General features: G+C 40.4%; 1 protein-coding gene across 6 annotated transcripts in view; it reads left to right on the plus strand.

Moving 5' to 3' along the window:
• PCGF5 (polycomb group ring finger 5) overlaps nucleotides 1-24,122 on the plus strand; it is a 109,178-nt gene that overhangs the window by 15,951 nt on the left and 69,105 nt on the right. For 2 of the 6 annotated variants that reach the window (XM_054572835.1, XM_054572839.1), the window contains 2 exons: nucleotides 18,940-19,083; nucleotides 20,192-20,232. The exons of 1 other annotated variant lie outside the window; for it this stretch is intronic. The gene's annotated coding sequence lies outside the window, so the exon portion shown is untranslated. Of the gene's footprint in view, nucleotides 1-18,642; nucleotides 19,084-20,063; nucleotides 20,233-24,122 lie in introns of those variants that run through there. 3 more of the 6 variants (XM_054572838.1, XM_054572836.1, XM_054572840.1) reach the window with 3 other exon arrangements.

A 24,122-nucleotide genomic window follows, 5' to 3' on the forward strand; every position in this document is an offset into this window, starting at 1 on the left:
GGAGGTGGCTGTCAGAGGAGGCATACCTCAGGAAAAACTGGCTTTCCATTAAAATCCAGATGTCATCTGATACAGGAGGGATATTGGAAGTGATAAGCAAATTCAAAGTTGGTTTCTCTTTATTCAGGGGATCCTTCTGTTTTCTACATCCTTTTAGTGAGAGATCATGGAAAAATTATGTTATAAACTTTGATGCCCTCTGTTTTCTCCAGAGGAGGCTACAAACTTACTTCTTACTATCCCTACGTATATGTTTACCTATAAATATGTGCTCTTGCAAAGTTTCTACATAGCCATAATCCTAGTATTTGTATTTTTAATTTGCCAATTATTTAGAAAAATTTAGAGTATTTTTTATACATTTTTCTTTTGGCTCCAAACTTGTCCTGAAAAGAAAGCAGCTTGCCGTCTTGATAAAGGGATTGTTTCTATTCTCAGGAATTTCCAGTACTGATGGCAGACTGATGATTTGATTTTCTCAAAAATCATAGGTCTTAGTTCAAAGGTTAATTGTTTTGTTATTATTACAAGGATGTTCCTAGAAGCAGATGATACAATTTTATGTATATTAAAATCATGTTAATTATAATTTCTTGGAGACAATAAGCTTTAAAACTAGCAGATTAAAAATAAATATTATTATGCTGCTAAGAAATTGGAATCCTCTCCTCTACCTCCTCATCATTCAATCATAAAATAGGCCTTAGATTTTATTTCCTTAAAATTATCATGTCTGCCTCAAGGCCACTGATTTCAGTTAAGTCTCCTTCATGTTAATTTCCTCAGTGGAGTTTGCTCCCTCCATTCTTGACCCTCATAGCCCTTCTGCCAGAGTCCTCTCTGGTCTCCGTGGTCCTCTATGCCTGAGGATAAAGTCCAAATCTCCAGGGTGTCATACAGAGCCGTCTGACCTGGCCCTCCCTTTTCTCCACGCTATCACCTGTCATTTCCCTAGTTGGCAGTTTATTCACTTCTAAGTTGAGGACTGGGGAGGAAACATTGGAGGCTTGAAAGAAAGATAAAGGCATGAAAGAGTGGTTTAGGAGAGTGGGAGAATAGTAGCACAGGGGATATGACGTGTGATTGCTGGGGAGCCCTGAACGTCCCCTGATGGCTGGTATAAAGTGAGACCACTTAGCATTGGCTGCCAGGGATACAGGTGTACAGCAGGTGGAGCCTTGCATTCTGCCAGTTGGCTTGACTAAGCCACTCCACTTAGAGTTCTAGTTTCTGTTTTTGCACATGCTGGGTCCCCCACCTAGAACATAACTGTTATCTTCTTTGCTTGGAAAAATCCTACCCTTAAGAAACCCTGTTGATAATTTTCTTTTCCTTCCAAGACCTCCTCTTGTCACCTCCATGGTATTTGGTTATCTCCCTCCGTTCTGTCCCCATTGCAGCTACATGATTGCACTTACTGTGCTATGACAAGTATTCGTTCATTCCTGCCTCTACTACACTGTGAACTCAGTAAGGGCAGGGATCTGATCTTTTGGTTCATAACACAGTCCCTGGCACATAGTAGACACATAAAATAAATGCTGGATGAACCAATACAAGAGTCTAAAGAAATCTCAAGATTTATCTCTAAAGTGTTGAGAATCCATTCTTACTGAGTAAGGGTCATTTTAAAAGTGAATTCCACTTAGTAGTATATGGCATGAAAAATTTTATTGCTTTAATTTTTAGTCTGAGCTACCTTTGCCAAATAATCAAGTTAATATCTTTTTAACTATATACATATAGGTGCATGTATGTAGACATACATATATATCTACCTGAAAATGGAAGAAAGTTAAAGAGATCAAAGAGTATGAATATTAAATGTCTGAAATAACAAAGGCCTTCACAGAGGCCTACACACTGCATATTGTTTATCTCTTTTCTTTTAGGTGGATCTCTTTGTCTAGTAGGAAACTGGTTAAAACCTTAAAAAGCATATGAACCAGTATTGAACACATCTATATTTTCAAGTTGTATTGAATTTATAAGTATAAAAGTATACTTTTCAAAAGGTTTTTCCCAATCATGTAGAAACATATGGAGATTTTTAACTGCCAAAACAATTTAATATAGTTGACAAATGAAAAAAACCCAAGAGAGAAATTAAGGGTACGCTTTTTCTGAGGCAATGATTTCTCCTTAGGAGTAGAGGGGACTTGAGTTCTGTTGTCATGTGTCATTAAAGGACTGTGGTGTCAGATAGTCTTTCCCACCTCTCTAAGCTTTAGTTTCCCCATGTAGAAAATAGGAGATTTGTTCTAAATTATTACCAAGGTCATTTTGAATCATCTGTGATTCTGGAAAGTTATGAAACACAGCCGGTAACCATGGTGAGGAAAGTTGATTGGTGACTCCAAAAATAGACTTATTTTCTCCCTCTGCATTACAGTGATGCTCACCCATTGAGTAAATCACCCTGTGTGTATTGCCTTAATAAAGCAATCTTTTTTTTTCATAATGAGGAGTTCACAAAAGTGAATAAAAGATTGTCTTTAAAAATACCAAACAAGCTCTTGCCTCTTGTTTTAAATATAGATCCGAATTATTGTGCTCCTTTGCATTCCCATTGTAGGTATTCAGAAAACAGAAGGTGGTGATTTGGTAAATTTAGAAACTATTTTGCATCAGTTCCTGCTGTCTTTTGTGTTTGTGTGAGAACCTCATTCAAAATATGTCTTATTTATTCTTCCCTTAAAATATGCTTTCCTTCATTTTTGGCTTTCTGCTGGCAACAAGTCCGTATCTATAAATACTTACAGATTTTGTCAAAATCCTTTAAGCAACAGTTATGTTTTTCTGACTAGCTATGTAGATTAGACAAGTCACCCTCTTGGAGCCTCTGTTTCCTCCTCTGTAAAGTTGGGATTTGATTTCTAAACTGCCTTTGGCTCCAAAATTTTTTCATTATTTTTCTTTTTTAATTATATTTCATTGATTATGCTGTTACAATTGTCCCAATTTTTCCCCTTTTGTCCCCCTCCACCCAGCACCCCTCACTCCCTCAAGCAATCCCCACGCCATTGTTCCTGTCTGTGGGTCATGCGTGTAGGTTCTTTGCTACTCCATCTCCTATACTGTACTTTGCATCCCCAGGGCTATTCTGTAACTACCTGTTTGTGCTTCTTAATCCCCTCACCTCTTCACCCATCCCCCCCACACTCCTCCCATCTGGCAGCCATCAAAACATACTCTGTATCCATGATTCTCTCTCTGTTCTCCTGGTTTGCTTAGTTTGTTTTCTAGATTCAGTTGTTGATAGATTTGTATTTTTTGCCATTTTATTGTTCATAAATGTGAACTTCTTCTTAAATAAGTCCCTCTAACATTTTATATAGTAGTGGTATGGTGATGATTAACTCCTTTAGTATTTTCTCTTGTCTGGGAAGCTTTTTATTGCCCTCCAATTCTAAATGATAGCTTTGCTGGGTAGAGCAATCCTGGCTGTAGCTCCCTGCTTTTCATGACTTTGAATATTTTTTGCCAGTCCCTTCTGTCCTGCAAAGTTTCTCTTGAGAAATCAGTGACAGTCTTCTGGGAACTCCTCTGTAAGTAACTGACTGATTTCCCTTGCTGTTTTTAAGATTCTCTCTTTATCTTTAAACTTTGGCATTTTAATTATGATGTGTCTTGGAGTGGGCCCCTTTGCATTCATCTTGTTTGGGACTCTGTGCTTCCTACACTTCTTCTGTATGTCTGTTTCCTTCACCAAATTGGGAACGTTTTCTTTCATTATTTTTTCAAACAGATTTCCAATTTCTTGCTCTTTCTCTTCCTCTTCTGGCACTCCTATGATACAAATGTTGGAACACTCAAAGTTGTCCAGGAGGCTGCTTATATTATCATCTTTTGTTGTTTTTTTTAATTTTTTTTTTTTATTTACAGCTTTGTCATCCTCTCTCCAGCCTTAAACTGACCGATAGCAATCAGTAATCTTAAACCTCAGCAAGTCTCTGTCTCTTCTCCTGGTACTTCCTCAAAGCAGTGTGGATTATTTTTCCACCCCACAGGCATCTGTAGAGATTTTTTAAAAGCTTGTATGACAGTTTTATTCCATTTATTTTTCTGTACATTTTGAGACCAGATTGACTAACCAACTCAGTTTGTTTTGCTTGTATATCTAGGTAATAGCATAAAAATAAAGTGTTCTTATTTTTGGAAAAAAAAATAAACATTTTTTTCCCCAACATGCATTGCTGTCTTTATTAATGAGAACTAAGCTAGTTAGATACTATTGACCTTTGCTATGGGGCAATATTAAGAGATCATATCTTTGATATTTACCCATATTCCTTATCATCAATTAAGAATCTTTGTTTAAAGTACTGCTTTAAAACTGTTGAAACTAAAAAGAAATCTATGGAAATGGAGTTTAGGTAATGTTCTAGGATCGGTTAAGCTTATTAATTCACTCAAGAAATACAGTACTCATCGAGTGCCTACTGGGTAGCCTTTCAATTATCAGTGAACAAAACAAAGATTCTTGATGTAATGGAATTATTTTCTATCAGGGGAAGACAATAATAAATCAGCATGATAAATATTGTTATATGGTTTGTTATAAGATGGTAAGAGCTATAGAAAAATGAAAGAGTCTATCAGGATAAGGGGAATGAAAGGTGGGTGGGGAGCGAGAGCTGGGCCGCAGTGGAAATACCATGGTCAGGAAAGGAGGTGTGGTGAGCACAAAGGCCCCTGAAGGTGTTCGTGCCCTAATCCCTGAACCTAATCCCTGTTCGTAAAGTTCCATTGCAAAAGGCACTTTACAGCTTTAATTGAAGTTATAGAGCTTAAAATACAGAGACCGTCTTGGATTATCAGGGTGGTCTAATTTAATCAATGAGCCCTTAATAGTAGAGTAGTGGTCCGAAGAGATATGTGGCCGAAGTTGGAGTGATTGGAAATGCTGGAGAGATTCAACCTGCCAATGCTTAAGGAGGGGGAGGGGCACGAGGAACGCAAGTGGAGCAAAGGCCGACCTCTGACTGGTACCCGGCAAGGAAACAGGACTTCAGTCCTGCAGCTACAAGAAACTGAATCCAGCCAACACATAATGAACCTTGAAGCAGATTTATCCCCAGAGCCTCCAAAGAGGAATCCAAGCCTACGGACACCTTGATTTTGGCTTTGTAAGACTCTGAGCCACGGACTAGCTGGGCCATGCTGTACCTGGACTTCTGATCTACAGAACTAGGAGATAATAGGGCTGTTGTTTCAAGCCACTGAATCTGTAGTAATTGCTCATGGGAACAATTAAAAACTAATACAGGGGATGAGACGGTGAGCCAAAGGTGTCGGGGAAGAGTATTCCATGCAGAGAGAACAGGAGAGCCAAGTCCCAAAGTGAGGTCTGCCAGGACTGTTAGAGGCATAGCATGTGGCCAGTGTGGCTGGAGTGGAGGGAGCAAGGGCATGGGCAGCAGGACATGAGGCCAGAAAGACAACTTGGGTGGAGGCCTTGGGCTTTTATTGCAAGTGAGCCAGGGGAGACATTGCATCATTTTGATCAGAAAAGCATTATCATTTGACTGACTTTTTAAAAGGATCGTGCCCAGCTGTTCTTTAAACAGACTGTTAAGGGAGGAGCTGGAAGACCCATTTGGAAGTGACAGCAGAAATTCTATGCAAGATGGTGCTGACTTAGACCAGGGGTAGTGGAGATGATGGGAAATTGTCAGATTCTCAATATATTTTGAAGATCAGGTCTATTTCTTTGTGACTTTGATGTGGAATATGAGAGAGAGAAGAGTCAAAGATGAAAATACAGTTTGGGGCCTGAACAACTAGAGAGATGAAGTTGCCATCAACTGAAATGTTGAAAGCCGTCGGTGGAGGAGACCTGGAGCGGAGGGGAGAGTTGGAGTTCACTTTGGATGTACCAAGGATGAGGTGTCTGTTTGAATCTCTTTGGAGATGCAGAGTATGGGAGGAAGAATAATGGTCCCCAAACTCCCAGAGCCTGTGAATATGTCACCTTAGGTAGCAAGAGGGATGTTGCAAATGTGGTTAAATTTTTTTATTATATATTTTTGCCATTACCATTTAGTCCCCTTATACTCCTCTCCTCACCCCACCCCCGCATTCACCACCCTGTTGTCCCTGTCCATGAATCCTTTTCCTTTTTCCTTAATCCCTCCTCCCCCTACCCACCCCCTCCTTAGCTGTCAGCCTGCTGTCTATGACTCTGTCTCTGTTTTGCTTGTTAGTTCAGTCTGTTCATTAGATCCCACATATGAGTAAAATCATATGGTATTTGTCTTTCTCTGACTGGTTTATTTCACTTAGAATAACATAGTTAAATTAAGGACCTTCAGATGGAGAGATTACCCTGGATTATCTGGATGGGCCCCACCTAACTACAGGAATCGTTAGGTGGAGAACCTTTCCAGTGGTGGTCAGAGGGAGATGTAACTCTGGAAGGATTGTCAGAGATGCAGTGTTGCTGGCTTTGAAGAGAGAAGAATGTAAGTGGCCTCTAGAAGCTGGACACGGCAAAGAAATGAATCCTCCTTTAGAGCTTCAATAAAGGAACACAGCCCTCTGCCAGCATCTGAGTTTAGCCCCGTGACACCTGCAGGACTATAAGATAATAAATATGTGTTGTCTTAAACCACAAAATTTGCACTAATTTGTTACAACAGCCATAGAAAACTAATACAGAGTAAGTAGTTGGATGTGAGTCTGGAGGTGACGGAGGAGATGTTGAAAGCATAGAGATGACATTTAAAGCCATGGGACTGAATAAGATCCCCAGTAGAATGAGTAGAATTAGAGAAGAGGACAAAGCATTGAACCATTTGGTACTCAATGTTAAGAGGTCAGGAAGAAAGAAGGAAATAGCAAAGCACACCATGAATGATCAGGCAAGGAGTTAGGTGACAAATGAAGAAAGGATGATGTCCTGGAAGGCAAGTGAGGAAAGTATATCAAAGAAGAGAGAGTGATTGCTTGCAGTAAATGCTGCTAACGGGTTAAGTATGATGCACCCAGGAGGCACCCCTGAGGATCAGCTAGGTCAGTGATTTTCAAAGGGGATTCTCCATCCTGATAAACAGGGAACTGGTTTGTAAATGCTTCTCTCCCCACTCCCTCCTTGTGTCTTCCCTCCTATCTAGAGAATAGCCAGCCTGTAGCACCCAGAAAGGCAGTATCTGTGAAATCCTATTCATTTTAAACCTCACCAGTGAGCATCTCATAGACACTGTTGCTCAATATATGTTTAATGAATGAGTTCCGTAAATGCAATACCTTCCAAACTGCTGGTGCTTTTGTGGTTTTCCCCTGCATCAAGGCATTTGGTATTTAGAAATTAGAAATATGTTTGGTTTTAGGATCTCAGTAAAGGCGCTGCCTTTACTGAGAACTCCGCAACAAATTTTGTTTATTATGTCATGAAAGTCATAAACACATACCTAAAAGAGATCCTAAGTATTCGTTGTTTTGGCTTCGCAACACTGATTTAAGCACAGATCTTCCCAGGAAGTAGAAACATTCCATTCATTCATTTGTAGAAACATTCCATTCATTCATTCAATAAATGTTGATTATCTGTTTAGTCCCAGATACTAGGGAAATTGACAGCAGTAAACAGAGCAGGCAAAAACATGTCTGCCCTCGTGGAGTTTATATTCCATTTGGTTGAGACAGTCACTAAATAGATAACACGTATAATTTGTCAGATGGTGAGAAAAGCTATGGAGAAAAAAATCAGTGTAGAGAAGGGGAATAGAAGCATCAGATGATGTCACTCTGCCCAATTACTTGGTCCTATGGCCTCCCATCTTCTCCAGATAGAAGCCACAGTCCAGAAAGCTGTACAGATCTTGCCCTCATCTCCTCGCCTCAGTGCCCTCTTAGTGCTCAGCCATACTGGCCTCCTTGCTGTCCCCCTGTTCTGTCCCTCCAGCATCAGCATTGCTTCTGCCCATGGCACTTTCATTTCCCTCTACGTGGCCACCCTTCAGATAACCATCAGACTAACTCCCCTCTCTTTTCGGTCTTTACCTACATGTCACCTGCTCCATGATGCCTCTCCTACCCACCTGATTTTGAACTTCACTTGCCCTCCTTACCCCCACGCCCCTTATTCTTCAGGAGGTCACAGCCCAGCAGGGGAGGCGGCCAGGCACCACCAGTTGGGCACGCCCCCTGACAGAGCAGCATCCCTCCTGGGGGCAGGTCTGCCCGTGGGTCGGAAAGCTGTCTCTGTTTTTCAGTTTTGTTGCGGAGTTCTCAGTAAAGGCCCTGCCCGGTGATAGCATCATGGGAATCTCCCCAGCCTCTTCTGTGGAGTGGTCCAACCCAGAGCTTAATTAGTGGGAATTCCCAGGATGGCATTTGCCTTTGTCATACCGTGGTATGATCTCTTATAAGTTGAATGTAGTCTCTTGAAATAAAGGGCCCTCTTTCAAATGGATTATTTCTATCCCATGAATTTTAACTGGGTGTGTTTGGTATGTTTAGTCTGCCTGTCCTCCTTGGCAAGGCCATTCTTGTTTTACTTCCCCACGAGAGCTCTGTCTTTCAGCACCCTCTGAGGCTGCCTCATCTGACTTCTCAGCTTTCGGTTTCACCACCTAGGCTGACCTTTTATGTATTTCTTGTTTTTGTTCAGAAACCAAAACTGCATTTCATACATAGCTGGTTTATATCTGCCCAGTTCCCATTTTATTAAAAACGTAGCATTTTCCCCTGTCTCTGCCACTTTCTGGTCTTACAGCATTAAAAGGAACAGCCCCACTTCCACAGACAAAGTTCCAGAGTCTATGACTTTCATGACATAATAAACAAAATTTAAAATGTAATTGTTACAGGTTGGGTTCCCTGGGGAGCAGCCTCTGAAGTGGAGTTTAGCGCTCAGGATGTTTATTAGGGAGTCATCTTCAAAGGGTGGGAAGGAAGCAGGAAGCAGGAGGAAAAGTTGAGCGGTGTATAGGCCCAAGGACAATGTTGGTTGGCCCCACAGGGAGGTGTGGACCTAGAATCGCTCTTCAGAGTTGTCCTGGCTTGGGCTGAGACGGCCAGGCTTTTCTACTTCAGCATCCCTCAGGCGTTGCGTGTTGGCTACCGTGGGAAAGTACATGACCTCAGACAGAAAGTCTGAGGCCATCCCTGCAGAAGCCAGCTGCACCCCACAAGGGCTGCAAGAGGGGGTCTGTGCAGACCTGGGCAGTACCTCCCAGCTCCTTCCACGCGAACGTGGGTGCAGTTCAGCTACAGCTCCCAGACAGGATGCAGTGTTTTAGTTAAGAAGTAACCTCCATTGTCAGTTTTAGTTTGATATTGAAATTTGCTCTACTTCATTGAAAGCATAGGATGTTGGAGCCTGAAGAGATCCTCTCTCCAGCACACTTCCCCCCGCCCCCCCACCCCCCGCAGTTTAATGGGTGGAGAAATGAAGTAATAAAGGGGAGGAAATCTCAGTTTGGTTTCCCCAGAAACAGACCCCAAGACAAGGATTTGAGAGAAAGTGGTTTATTTGAGAGGTTTTCCCCAGAAATAGGGAGAATTCCTCCCCCTCCCCTAGAAAGTGGGCAAGTGGGGCAGGGAGGAAAAGGAAGCCAGTAAAGGTACCTTTTCAAGAGAATTACTGTGGGCAACACCTGGAGCTTAGTCCCTTGCGGGAACTCAGACAGCCCACAGAATTTGGAGTTCTCTACCCAGAGGGCGAGGAAGCTGGGCTATTTGCTCAGCAACTTCCCCGCCCATCCTTGATGAGGGCTGATTCTTGGAGGCTTTCACTGCGCTGATCCCCAGCTCACTCTCTGTGTGGGCCTGGCCTGCTCCCAGAGCCAGAGGAGAAGCTACGGGTGTTCACCTGCAAAAGTGAGCCTTGAGGACGCAGGAGGGGGTGCGAGACGATGACAGAGTCTTCTACAAGGTCTTGGCCAAAACTGGACTAGACATCAGATGTCCTGACCACCAGCCAGGGCTCTTAACGCTGATTATTGAACATCTTCCTCCACTGTACTCAAACCCATTCTAAGTAATCTAGTGAGGAGATGAGGCTGTAGAAAGAGCTGAGGATATAGTCCTTTTTCTTGAGGAACAGTCTAATTGGAGAGCCAAGCACACACTCATGTCTGAAGGAACACAAGAGGCGATTTTCTAAACATTCGCATCAGCTCTGTGGATGATACTGTATTGAAAGTGGAGCATGGTTTATGTCAATGCTGAGGTGCTTCCGTAAAAGGCTGCTCCAGCAGGAAAGGTGTTTTTTTGTTTTTTGTTTTTGTTTGCAAGAGATTGAGTCTGGAACAGAGTCTCAGTGGATGAATAGGGATGGACATGGACTGGACTGAGAGGCAGAATAACACTCTGGTTAGGAATTGGGGGCCATCAGAGTGAGCCATCTAGTTTTTCAGCCTACTTCCATCATGCAGGTGGCATTGGACAGTGGGTAAAGTAAGCCTCAGTTTCCCACTCTATAAAATAGGGCCAGTAGTCGAAACTAAGTCAGTGATGTAAACACATTTGACCTAAAGCCTGCTGTGTAGGAAGAGTTTGACTGTAAGCTGTGGTTGTGATTATTGTGGACAGAGGTGAAAGAAAAGGTAAGGTCGAGCTGGAGAATGATTAGGGCACAAGATTTGAGAAGCAAGAAGAGAAATGCTGTGAAGTACAACTTTGGGTTGCTGGGGAAGATGGGGGAGGCTATAAAGTCAAGAAGATCTGCCCACTCAGACCAAGTTCTCATGGGAGCCTAGGTCACATCAAAGCAAAAGTTTATGGGGAAACCCAACATGTAAAAGATATAAACAGAGCTACTTGTTTGAAAGTGGAGAAGGAAGCAAGGGTCCTAGCTTCTCCCCTCCTCCTCAACCACCCACAGCCCCTGAGGGATTCTGAGAAACCCCAGAGCTGCAAGAACAAAAGCAATTTTTATTAGAAGGGGTTTTAAAAGCTAATGTAAACCTCATTTGTTCTGTATTGAGTTAGCTTTCCAGAAAAACATTTTTTTAAAGAAACTCATCTTGGATGAAATTTTGCTTAAGTGTGTTACTTTTTTACCTTCTTAACAAGGCTGAATGAAAACCTTTTAATCTGTTCTTGATGATTTTTTATTATAGTAATGAACATTTAGTTATGCTTCCATGCTTCAATGTGGTGATTTCCAACCTTGGAGTTTCTGAAGAGTGAGGACGGTACTTACACTGTTCTTTTCAAATCGTTACAAGAAGCAGCATGGTTGTATCCCAGCTTTGCATCTTATTAGCACTGTGACCTTGAACAAGTACTTAACTACTCTTTGTCTCAATGTTTCCTTCTATAAATTGGGAATATTACTCATATTTAACCCATAGGGTTATTGTGAGAAGTAAATAAGTTTTTATATGTTTATTGCTTAGAATAGTGCCTGCATATAAAAAGTACCATACAGGTATGTAAGTGCCATTATTATTAGTAGTAGTAGTAGTATTCCTGTTTTTATAATTCTTCTGTTTTCTCCTTTGATGTAGCACAGTGATTAAGACCATGAGCTCTGAACCTAAATAACCTAGATTTGAAACCCACCACCACTGTGATCTTGGAAAAGTTAATTTAATTTTCTGTGATTTAGTTTATTCATGTGAATAATGGAGCTAATAATACAAACTAGTTCACAGAAATGTTGTGAGGATGAAACAGGATAAAATTTGTAAAGCCTTTAGCACAGTATCTGGCACGTTGTATCACAGCCATCATTATTATTAATTATTAAGGCTCTAAATGAGGGATACTGTAACTGTAATGTAATATAGAGCCAGAAGTTTTTACTATATCGTCTCCTTAGAAGCCTTTAGAAAGTTCCTTCTTGTTACTTAACTGGCTTTCAGTTAGCAGAGGTTAACATATCGATCTTATATAATAAATATTTTGAGTGTGCCTCTTAATATTGGAACAAGGAGTGGATGGTGGACAGCTTGACCTTTATGCTATATAATAAGATGCTTATTTTCAAACTGTTACTCAGAACTTGTATCTTTGTTGAAGGAGTTAGATATTTTTTGATTAAAATGTTGACATATTAGTATTCATACAAGGGAATATTTTAAAAGGAAGAAAAATAGTAAAGAAATGTGTTGGTGGGAATGACTTGAAACAACACAGGGTAAGCAGAAAATTTGCTGATGTCTGACAGTAGAAGCCAAATGTAATTTAAAAAATTAACAGGCAAGCAAACAGTGATTTCGCAGCCTTGGTGTGGGAAGGAATATGTTCAGTTACTAGCCACCAGCGTACTTCTCGGTACAAGAATTTTAAGAGCTAATTTAGGTCTCTGGAACGGGCCACTATCAAGACTAACCCATTCAGGAGGGTTTTGTATAGCAGAAGGTTTATTGAATAGTAGTGTTTAAAAAATTACTGAATGCTTAGAAATAAGGCACAAGAATTACTGCATGTCCTTTGAGTGTTACGTTGGAGCCTTGTCAGACGTACTCAGCAAAGGATCATGCAGTTCTCTATGGAAATGCACCTTTCTTTAACTTCCTGTTTACTATTGAATTAGGACCCAGATTCTATGTAGTTAAATCTTAATTGTAGATGGATAACTTGCCAGTGATTTCTGTGTAATAGAGAAGATAACCCTCAAAGTTTAGAGTTTTACCGACTATAGGATCTTAACCAGTTTTATATCTAAATCAGCAATCTTATTTCAATATTCTGTCTTTCATTGACTATATATACTTCAGTCTTTCCTGTACCCCACTGAACCAGAGGCATCATCCTGCTGGTTTCCTCATTAATGATTTAAATGAACTTCTGACACATGCTCAGTTTATATTTGTATGAGTTATATTTTTCACTTCTTAAAAACTGTATCTCAAACCAGCTACTTAATGGAAATTTTCTTTCTTACTGTTTTCTACTTTCTCTAACAATTTGTTTGCTTTCCACTGTAATTTCAAAATTAAAATTAAAAGAATTAAAATATATTTTATAGATCTTTGATTCTTTTAATGTAGGCATTCTACAAAGAACAGAAGCAAACATAGGTAGTTAAAAGTTTTAAACCTGATTGATTTAGGCTAATTTTAATTGTGAACCTAATGACTTCAGCAAGACCCCCATTTCTGAAATGTGTCACGTTACTGTAAGCCCATGTACTACTTTTATACAATTTCATAATGTGATTGTATAACTAGTTGCTGTTTATTGCAGTTTATTGAGTTTGTGGAGGATCACATCAAAAATTGTAAAAATGTCCCATTTCATGTAACCACAACTACAAATGAGATAGTGATAACTTGAGAAAACACGTTTTTGAATAGTTATTTGCTTTTGTAAAGAAATTTTTAGAATTTTGAATATAATGTTTAATTTATATACATTTCTGTACATCTTTAGTCCTTTTGAATTATTCTGACTAGCCTTGCAATAGGGAAGAGAGTACCATATTTTGCCATATATAATGCATATTTTTTTGCTCAAATTTTTGAGGGAAAATAATGTACCCATGTACATTATACATGGGTATAAAGATTATGTACTATTGGTATAATAATGGATATAATAATCCTGTGTATAATGCACACAAAATGGGAGCGCATTGTACACGGCAAAATACTGTATTTGTTAGGGATACCTTAGACAGGATGTCAGCATTGGATATAAATTGAACTATGACCTTTAAATCTTCCATGAAAAACTTTTTATATTAATCTCTCCTTTTTTTTAGAAGTTTGCTCTCAACTGTTTAGATACCCTTAACTAATGTTTACTGGATATTTAATTAATACTTAATTCTTCCATGATGCAAACTCCATGAAGACAGAGTCATGTCTGCCTAATTCACCATCGTGTTCCAGGCACCTGGCATAGTACCTGTACATGGTGGGCCCTCAACACAATATTTCTGGCCCAGCTGACTCTCTACATGCTCATTTTCACTTCATTAAAAAACAAGGAACACATTTAGAACTTGGTAATAGACAGATGATTTCAAATGCTGCGAATGCTGAATGTGGTTGGATATTTAATCCAGGACTACACCAAGCTGTGAGAATCATAGACATAGCATAGCCTTTAAGTTCTTTTATTAGCCATCTGTTTCAAACTCTTCCGTTCTCTGCAGCATTTTTTTTGTTTTGTTTTGTTTTTAATTAGCCTGCTTGGCAACTGGTGAAATGGGGAATAAATTGATATGAAATGTCATTTCTATCCAGGCAAACCTTTCGTTCTCAAATGTCTCAGAAGATGATAAACATGGGAACCCAGAAAATGCTAAGAGGGGTAGCTTGGAGGGTAAAATCAATGAGTCGTATGTTGTGAAGTTTCCCCACTCCGAAGTCATGGTTTTGCTCTGCCCTTTTTCTTTTCCTTTCTCAAATTTCCTTCCCCCTTTAACTGTCTTAGTTTCTTTTTCTGCAAATGAGTACTTTTGGTATCGATTTGATATGTGTAGGTCACCAAGTTGAAGAAACATATATGTGTATATATGTATATAATTTATATGTACATATAATCTAAAAAATTTAAAATTTTATCTTATAAACAACTTTTAAAAATTTACGGGTAAACCAAACTATATGTCATACATATTTATAATCCTAGTCCTTCTAGTCCAGTGAGAGTAGATTTATAAATATAATTATATTTAAAATATCAAATATTTTTCTACCTCGTACTAGAGTTACTAAGTTGGGCAAAACCTTTATTTCTTTGATTCTTCACATCGTTCATCCTTGAGCACAGTTGCTCCCAAATAGTTTGAAAGCATACTATTGAATTAATTTTCTTTTTTCTGAGGTTCCAAATTACTGGAGAATTTTAATCTGTATACACTCAGCTCAGCCCCCGTGGAGCAGGGATCTGCCACCCTCACAAACCACCTATGAGGGAGAACGTACCTACAGTCCCAGGGAGCAATGTTACAGGCGACAGGGTCGCATCCCAAAGTCTGCTTATAAACTGATTGTTGTGAACCAAGCTCAAGGTATGCTTTTTCCTCTGGAAGCAATGTTATAAATATCACAAATGACGGTTTCACAGGCCAGCCCACACAACTGCTGTCCAATGTGTGGGCTGGCCTGTGAAGCTCACCAGCCATCTAACCAGCCCTCTGTCCATGAAATACCTAGGGAGTTCCTGCTGTGTGCCAAACAAGCACACCATGCACGGGGCTGCATCCGAACCATTCATGGTGCATTTGCAGTTCAGAGAGATGAAAGGCATGGTATATTAGTATTTGGCAGTCCTTATCAGCTTACCAAGAAATTGGCATTTTAGTCTTTATAAAAGAGTCCCGTAAATATTTATTAAGGAACTGCCAAATACCAGGCTCTGTCCTTGTCACTAGGAGTAAAAGACAGCAGGATAACCCCCGCCTTCAAGGAGCTTCACAGCAGAGCTTGAAGAAAACGGGGTTTGATTAAAGGAGAATGGAGAGGTCGGTACAGTTGTTTTCTGAAGCACTTTCTGGGCTTTTTCAAAGACTTTTTTTTCACTGCACAGCACTCCTGCTTTGTTTGCTTCCATCCCCTTCAAACCTTCACATCCAGGAAGGGATAATGGCATCTGGGAAAACCAGCACTGGGTGTTGCCAGTGTTACTCTTAAACTTACGAACTATGGTAGGGCTCATTGTTTTTTTTAACCCCCAAACCAAAGAGAACATTTTTAAGACCTTCGGGGGTTAAAAGAGTAGGGAAGGGAGTCAGGAGTTAGACAGTGTGTTTCTAGAGTGAGGAAGAAATACCCTGAGATGGAATCAACAGAAATGAGAGGCCTGCACAGAGCCTTCCACACCGAGCAGAGCAAACTTAGCAGCTTCCCCTCGGTGCTCCCTTTGTGGCGGGGTTGTGGAGCTGGCTGTCCAGAGCAAGGGGGACTTTGGATGGAAGAGGTGGGAGGCAGCAATCAGCTTATCTGAGTAAACAGGAAAGTCTTGATCACTGCCTGTGAGGGACTGCATGACCTCTGACCTCTGCTTCTACCCACTCCTTCCTCTCTCTACTCTAGTTGGAGCAGGATCCTGCCTCCTGCCTTTGCACAGGCATGTGGCCTTCTGCCCGGTGTGCTTTTTACCCAGTTCCCTGCACAGGTTAGTCGCTCACCTCATTCAGGTCTTTCTGCTCAATGTTGCCTGACTATAGTCCTTTTCTAATCACTCTGTTTTAAATAACACACCTCACACCCCTGCAGTCCCTCTCAGCTTCACTTTTCTTTATTGCACTTAACAACTACCTGACATTGTTTATTTGTCTATTGTCTGTTTCCTTCTACTAGAATGTAAGCTCCATGAGAACAGGATATCTGTCTGCTTCACCACTCTATTTCCTGTAATAATAACACACCCTTACACATAGTAGAAGGAATTAAAAGGTGCATTTTCAAAGAAGGGGCTTGTAGTCTAGAAAGTGCTTTTTCCCTCCCAAAAAAAGAAAATAAAAAACTTTTAAAGATCTTTTTAAAAAACTTTTTTCAGTCTGTCATTTATTTGGTATTCAATTCCGAGACCACTTTGGGTAAGGAGAAGGTGAAGTTGGTGATAGTAGTTTATATTCTTCTACTAGAAGGTTGTGGGGGGCCATAATTTTCACTGTTGTTTCTTTTCTATTTCTAACTTTTTTATTTGGATAAATTCAAAATCTACAGAAGGTGTGCTCGGATAGTTCAATGAACATCTGCGTACCTTTCACTTAGGTTGAACATTTGTTAACATTTTGCCACGTTTGCTCTCTTTCTAGGTATGCATATTATTATAATTCTCACTGAACTATTTAAGAATAAGTTGCAGATATGACCCTTCACCTCTGAGTACTTCAGTTTGTATCACCTAAAAAGGAGATACAGTTACCATACTCAGAAAATGTAACATTGATACAATAGTGTTGTCTAATGGTAGACTTGTCTTGTTGATGTCCTTTATAACAACAATATACAGACAACAACGGGGAGGAAGTCTCAGTCCAGGAAACAGTCTAGGATCACATATTGCATTTAGTTATCAAGCCTCTTTAATCTTCCTGTTTGTCTTTCATGACACTGAACATTTTTGAAAAGTATAGCCCATTTGTTTTGTAAAGTGTTCCCCAATGTGGGTTTATTTTATATTTCCTCATGATTAGAGTTAGGTTATACATTTTTGGCAGAAATATTACACAGGTGACATCTAACCTTCTAAGTGCAGCACCTCAGCAGGTACATGATGTCACGTGGTCATGACATTAAATTTGATCCCTTGGTTTAGGTAGGGTCCAACAGATTTCTTCACTGGAAAGTTATCGTCTTCCTTTCGTAATTTAGAAATAACGTGTTGAGAGAATCTACAAAACTATGTAATTGTTCTACTCCCCAACGAACTTCCCCCTAATGGTTTTAGGATCTTTAGAGATTCTTGCCTGAATCCATGATAATGATGGTGGTTGTGAAATGGTGATTTTCTAACTTTCATTCATTTTATAAGTTGGTATTCTATCATAAATAAGAGCTTTTGGTTTACCCATTTGTTTATTTCCTTATTATAAATATGGATGATGAGTAAAATCAGTGTGTTAGCCCTGGCTGGTGTGGTTCGGTTGATGGGAGCATCATTCTATAAACTGAAAGGTCACCAGTTCGATTCCCAGTCAGGGCTCATTCCTAGCTTGCAGGTTCGGCCCAGTTGGGGGCCACGTCTGAGAGGTAACCAACTGATGTTTCTCACATGGATGGTTCTTTCCTTCTGTTCCTCCCTTTCCCCCCTCTCTAAAATCGATAAACATGTCCTCAGGTGAGAATTTATAAATAAATAAATAAAAGTTATAATCCATTACTATCATTCATTTTGATGCTCAGATTGTAAGATTGTCTCACTGCACTTATCCCTAGCATTTGGGGATAGAAATATCTAATCCCAGGAGAAAGAAATATTTTTAGTACGTTCATGGTGCTTCTGAAATTTTAATTGCCTGCGAATCACCTGGGGCCCCAGATTCTGCATTCCTAACAAGCTCCCTGGTGATGCTGATGCTGATGGTCCATGGATTGCAGTTGATGTAGCAAAGATGTAGGGGTCTGTAGGCTGATCTGGGAGACTTAAAACATGTCTTGCTCTTCTTGTATTAAGACAAAAATTTTGCCTCATTCACACAGAGACTGATCCTTTGAAATGTGTGTGAGCTCTGGAAGGCAGTGGGGAGAAAAGAGCCACACCCCAGCTGCTTAATTCTCAGAAACCAGGGTAATGAGGAACTTCCTCGGTATTCCCCTCACTTGGGCTTGTTTTGCATTTCCCTAGAAATCCTGACCTTTCAAGGAGCTGCCTTCAACTCCTGCTACCTGGGATCAGGGAAAATACTGATGACATCAGTGGAGAGTGTCTCTACCAGCATTCTCTATTAGTCAGACCGAACTTTATTGATTCCAAGGAACGTCAGGCAATTTGAGCTCTCTTCATCAAAAAATAAATGGTCAATTTTTTTTTTGTTTGTTCTGCAGGGATTATGAGCTTCCTGTCGGCAGATTTCAGTGGCTTTGGGGCAAATAATTTCTTTTTCCCTTTTAAAGCCATTTCTAGACAGATTGTTGTTGACACTCTGGCCATCTGCAGTTTGCGACCACTACATTTATAAAAAATTTGAAATGTACATGGTGTTTTGCATTGCTTAGTAGTCTCATTTAATCTATTTACAATTTATGAGTAATCCTTTTTTTTTTCCTTACACAATTTTATTTACCCATCTGTCATCTGACTTTTTTACATTTCGCTTTACTTCATTCTATTGAGAATGGATGCAGTCTTCCCTATAGAAGAAGAGAACGTTACATGCAAGGGAATCCTGCGGAGGTCTCAGAGGAGGCATCAGGAACCAGAGGATACCTCATGTTATGGACTGAATGTTTGTGTCCCCCTACATTCATATGTTGAAACCCTACCACCTAATATGATGGCTTTAGGAGGTAGGCCCTTGGGACGTGATTAGGGTTAGATGACATTGTAAGGTAGAGTCTCCATGAAAGTGATTCATGCCCCTAGAAACAGGAGAGATCTTGCTTCCTCTGCCCCGCTCCTGGCCACATGAGGATACAGCAGTAGCCTGCCGTCTGCAGCTTGAAAGAGGGTTCTCCTGAGGACGAAGCTGTGCTGGCACCCTGATCTTGGACTTCAGCCTCCAGAGCTGTGAGAAATCAATTTCTGTTGTTTATAAGCCTCCCGGTTTATGATATTTTGTTATAGCAGCCTAAACTGATGAAGACATTTGTTGATAAAAAATTTATATAATCATCCTGGTTTAGCAGCTAATAAGCACTGGAGAATGAAGGAGTGTGGAATCGATGTGCACGTACCAACTTATTCACTTAGCAGAATCTGGAAGATTTCAAAAATGAATGTTTTGTCTGTGTTTGCTGTTTGTTTATTTTAATTTCCACCATTTCTATGTTTTGCTCTTTCTGGCATCAAGAGAGCTGATACGAGTATTAGACGCAAGTGGAGCTTGGGTGATTTCTGACTTGCAAATGAATGATTCACAACTTCACATGCCCCAGGACTCTTTCTCTGCTCCCCCTTCCTTCCAGAAGGCTGGCCCCCACCTCCCTGCTGAGGGGTGTTAGGCACTCCTCCCCTTTCTGCAAAGAACCTACCTGCTGCTAGAGTCCCTTTCAAGCGCTGTAGCTCTTGTGATGCCTTTCTTGATCACAGTACATGTTTATTGCTCATGGAACTATGTGGAGTTCATAGAAATTTTATTCTGCTTCTTTGAGTAATGTGTGTGTTAGAGAGGGTGTTAAATGTAGCCACATTATGAAAAACTTACTTCTGAGGCCTAACCTGGAAATCTCCTAGTTAGATGCATAAACAAGTAGATACCTTTATGTTTTCTTTGTTAGAAGATGCCACCAGACTTCGCAGGTTTGAGATGACTGGCCCACAGATGTTCCATGGTTGCTATAGAAGCATGGGGCCAGCAGAACGGGGGGTCTGTGCGGCCACTATCAGGGTATTCGGAAGCATGGCCACGGCTGGGGGGCCAAACCCCTGCGCAAAACAGGAAAGCTGTTTCAGTGCCTTGAGTGCTAGGCACCTGGCACCAATTAGGCCACACCTGTCTTTCTGCTGTTGGGTCTCTCCGGTTCGCTCTTTAAAAAAAAAAAAAAAAAAAAACCTCACTGAAAATCAAATGTTTGATTCTGATTCAGGCCTCTATTATCTTTATAACCTCTCAGAATTGTGTGTAAAATTTGGTGACAGCAGTAAGAGAGCAAGTCTCATCTATTTTCTCTTTCAGACATAGAAGAATATCTCACTCTAACATTGAAAAATTCTCAGGTGAGCTGCTTCTCTCTCTCTCACACACACACACACGCACATACACACACACGCACGCACCTGCACACGTGCGTGCACACACACCCCCCGAGATAGACTGTGGTGGCACCCTTCACAGTGCCCCGAACAATATTTAACATGTAGGTACTGGGAAGTGTTTGCTAAACAAATGATCCAAAGCAAAACGGAATGGCAACTGGGTGTATTTTATTTTCATTTCCCATCTTACTAGCTTTTTCAAAACATCATTTTGATTCCAACAAACTTGGATCCTCATTATATTTCCAATGCTGTATTGGAACATTGCTCGAATATCAGTCCCTGGCTGTTAATGCGCACACATATGCATAGTCTGACTTGCTATATCCAAACACAGAAGTGCCTGCTTGGTTGACGTGATAAACTGGTGGAATTGGTTGTGGGGTTGCAGAGTACCAGGAAGTTACGTGCACCTTTAGTTTTACTCAGAGTCCTAAGATGATTTCTTAGAGTGTTACTTCATCACAGTATGCTGCATTAATTTTACTTACTGTACTGCTATAGAGGGTGTTACAAGTTCAGCCAGCATTTCTTGAGCACCCACTAGGTTCACAGACCTGTGCTGGGCCCTCCCTGGCCCTGCCTTCAGACTGCATACCATCTGAGCTGATGCGAGAGCATGAAACATCAATACTAACACTGCACTAGTGAAATACCAGGTACACCGCTCTCCAGCAGAAAAGAGAGACTCAGATGAGGTGGAAAGGTTAGAAGAAGGAACAGTTTGGGAAGATGTAATAGAGTCACAGTTGGCCTCCATCGATGCTGAAGAGAAGGAGGGAGGGCATTCCATTTAGTGGGGAACAGTATAAGCAAAGGTTAGAGGTCGGTGTTCACGTTGTGTTTGCAGGACAGTGAGGAGTCTGGCCCAGGTGTGGAGTAGAAGCTCTGTGTTGGAAAGACAGGGGATAAGGTGGCAAAGCTGTGTGGTGCCAGGCCCCAGACGCATCTCAGAGCAGCGTGGTCTGGAAGGTGGTCAGGCAGCCCAAGGATGGCTCGAGAGCCACGTTGCTGGGTTCCAGTCCTGCCTCCGTTGGTCGTGAGCTGCGTGATCCTGGTTGTCCTGCAAACTCTCTGTACCATGGTTTCCTCATTTGTAAAATGAGGACAGTAATTTTATTTGTCTCACAGTGCTGGGTACTTGTTACAGCTCATTGCATCATTAGTTATTAGGCAAGGGAAGGTAGGAGTGTCAGCCTTGCCTTAGGAAGCTGACTCTGATGTGCAGGGTAAGTTTCCACTTGTTGAAAACTTCATGGGTTGAAGCTTGAGGCGGCTTTGAGGAGTTGCCTTTTACCTGGAGGGGGTGGAAGGCAGGCATTCAGAGATGTCACGGCCATTTCCAGACCGTCCTGGAAGAGTCTGAAAAGTGTGCAGTTTGACATGTTGAGCAAAGCCATTCTGTTTTCACTATGTCTCCATTTCACAGATTTTAAGAATGATCACGCTTGACAGTCATTCAGAAGTAATTTGATCAACGTAATTGGCCGTGCCCCTCAATAGCCCCCAAGAACTCTTAGGCTGGTCTGTTAGAGGAAGTGAATTATTAGGCCAGAAGCAACTGAAAGTTTGCTTGCTTTCCTTTTTGTTTCTTGGTTAATATTTTATATTGTGTACCCAGAGGCTGCTGTGCTGACAGGGATAAGATGGAGAATTGAATCTGAATAAATCAAAATGGCAAATAACTGTGAATATCCCTGTAAGAATTGTTGTGCCTGACTTACATAACACACGCATGCTAATTCTGTTGTGTTTACACTCTGTGCGGGTAAGAAAATGGAAGGCAGCTCTCCATATAAAAACAGGAATTCTTTTCATACCTTTCCTTGAAGTTTCTCTTTCTTTTAACTGTGAGATTTTTAGCTGAAAGGAAGTTTAACTTGTCCAGTAGGAAGTTTGAATTTTTACTAAGCTTTTATCTTTGTAAAAATATGAGTGAGTTGCACTTCAGTTCTATCTTTATGGTGGCAATTGTATGAAAATTTTTATAGCACAAGCATTACAAAGGATATAGCACAGCATCTTCAAAGCATAACATTACAAAACACCCACATTTTTCTTTATCATAGTAAGCTTTACTTCCTAAGTGCTACTTGCCTGTATTTTGATTCTGAATATTATAGATGTTTCCATATATAGTATGGAGTGTTCTTATGTGCCATTTCAATGGTTTCAAGGGTCAAGGCTTATAAATGCTAATAGTTCTGTGTAGCACTCCAAATTCAATGCCATGCATGTACCAACATCAACAGTTGTTAATTAAGTCTTGATGATATCTGTCTTATAAAACAGAAAAGAGATAATCAGTTAAAAGTAAGCGTGACTTACTTTTAAAAAAACACATCATGCTAGTCGGTGTCCATGCAGTCTTTAAAATATACTGTCATATGTGTGGACATGTACATATATGTATGCCTGTATATATATGTATCAAGTAATCGCTCTATTTGGCTATGTATAGCACAAATTAGTTCTATACCAGACAGTGTAAGTATTCATCTATATCTGATTCCTTTGAAATGATTCAAAAGGACACACAGAATTAAGCGCCGTATAAATCCCACGCCCCTTCCCCGCCCGCCCCCAGCGCACAGCCCTGGCGCTGCTGCTCCAGTTTCTGCCTGTGCTGCCACATGGCTACCTTCTCTCCATGCGTCTGTGTCTTCACATGGCATGTCTCTCTCTGTCTCGTTCTCATGAGGACACTAGTCCTCTTAGATGAAGAGCCCAGCTACGCCAGTGTGACCTCACTGTAACTCGACTAAACCATCAAAGACCTTATTTTCACAGTTACCAGAGGTTAGGACTTCAACAACATGTCTTTTGGAGGGACACAATTCAACCCATAATATGCAGTTAGAATAAAGTCGTGCAATATTTAACACATGATAAATGCGTATGTGAAGTATGTATGTTTCATGTGGCATATTAAAGCAATGAAGTTAGTAAAGTACAGAAGTGTGAAAGGTTCACATTGGTGTTGAGTATGGGTATTATAAATGTCAACTTTTAAAAGCTAACTTCTACTTCTTTAGTTTTATTAATGACTGGTTTTTTATTTGATACTTCTGAAGTGAATTATCTTAACTTGTATGACATAAAGCATTCATACAAGTATTCATGCCTATACTTAGAATTTCAGTTTCTAATTACAAACATCCTTTCCTTTTCTGGTAGAAATGAGTAGTCCACTTAAAACTTTGGACTTCATTTGTAAAAAGGATTAAAGAATAAATTGTTCAGGGAATAACTGTAAAGGAAATGGCTATCTACTAATTTATAATTATCAACTTCCAATTAACTTCCTTGTTAGTATATGTGGTAAGCATCATCCTTCTGAAATTGTTAAGAAGTGAATTATCATTGTAAGTTGTTTAAATCAAGAATGACAATTCTTGACAAAACTTACCTTTTAAAAGCATAGGCAAATACATGTAATTACATCTCTATCCTGGGTTTTTCTGCAGTTTTTTGATATAGTAAATTAAAATGTTGGTATTCAGGTGATTGAATATCAAAGTCTCCTCTTTTGTAATTCAGCAACACAGGTAGTGAATGGACCTTGGTCTTGATGACTTGTGTGAAAAGTACTTTGAAACTCTTTTACTCTGTTCACAGATTCTTCTGGGTTTGCATTTAACAGTCATCCAAAAAGCTAGCAGGGGAGAACATTGCCAGTACCTGTCAGCTGCATAAATTCCTTTCACCGTCAGAGAATTAGAAGCATCCTGTATGTCTCCTTAACCTGGCAGGCCGAATCTCATCCCCAGAGCTGCAGCATCCTTATTTCCAATGTGCCCTCTCTAGTTGCAGCTGCTATCCTTACGAGGAGATGAGGTGACGAGTTCTCA

The sequence above is a fragment of the Pteronotus mesoamericanus genome, unplaced genomic scaffold (assembly GCF_021234165.1).
Source record: "Pteronotus mesoamericanus isolate MK-2021 breed Mesoamerican mustached bat unplaced genomic scaffold, CSHL_Meso_final contig_24, whole genome shotgun sequence".
NCBI classification, from domain to species: domain Eukaryota; kingdom Metazoa; phylum Chordata; class Mammalia; order Chiroptera; family Mormoopidae; genus Pteronotus; species Pteronotus mesoamericanus.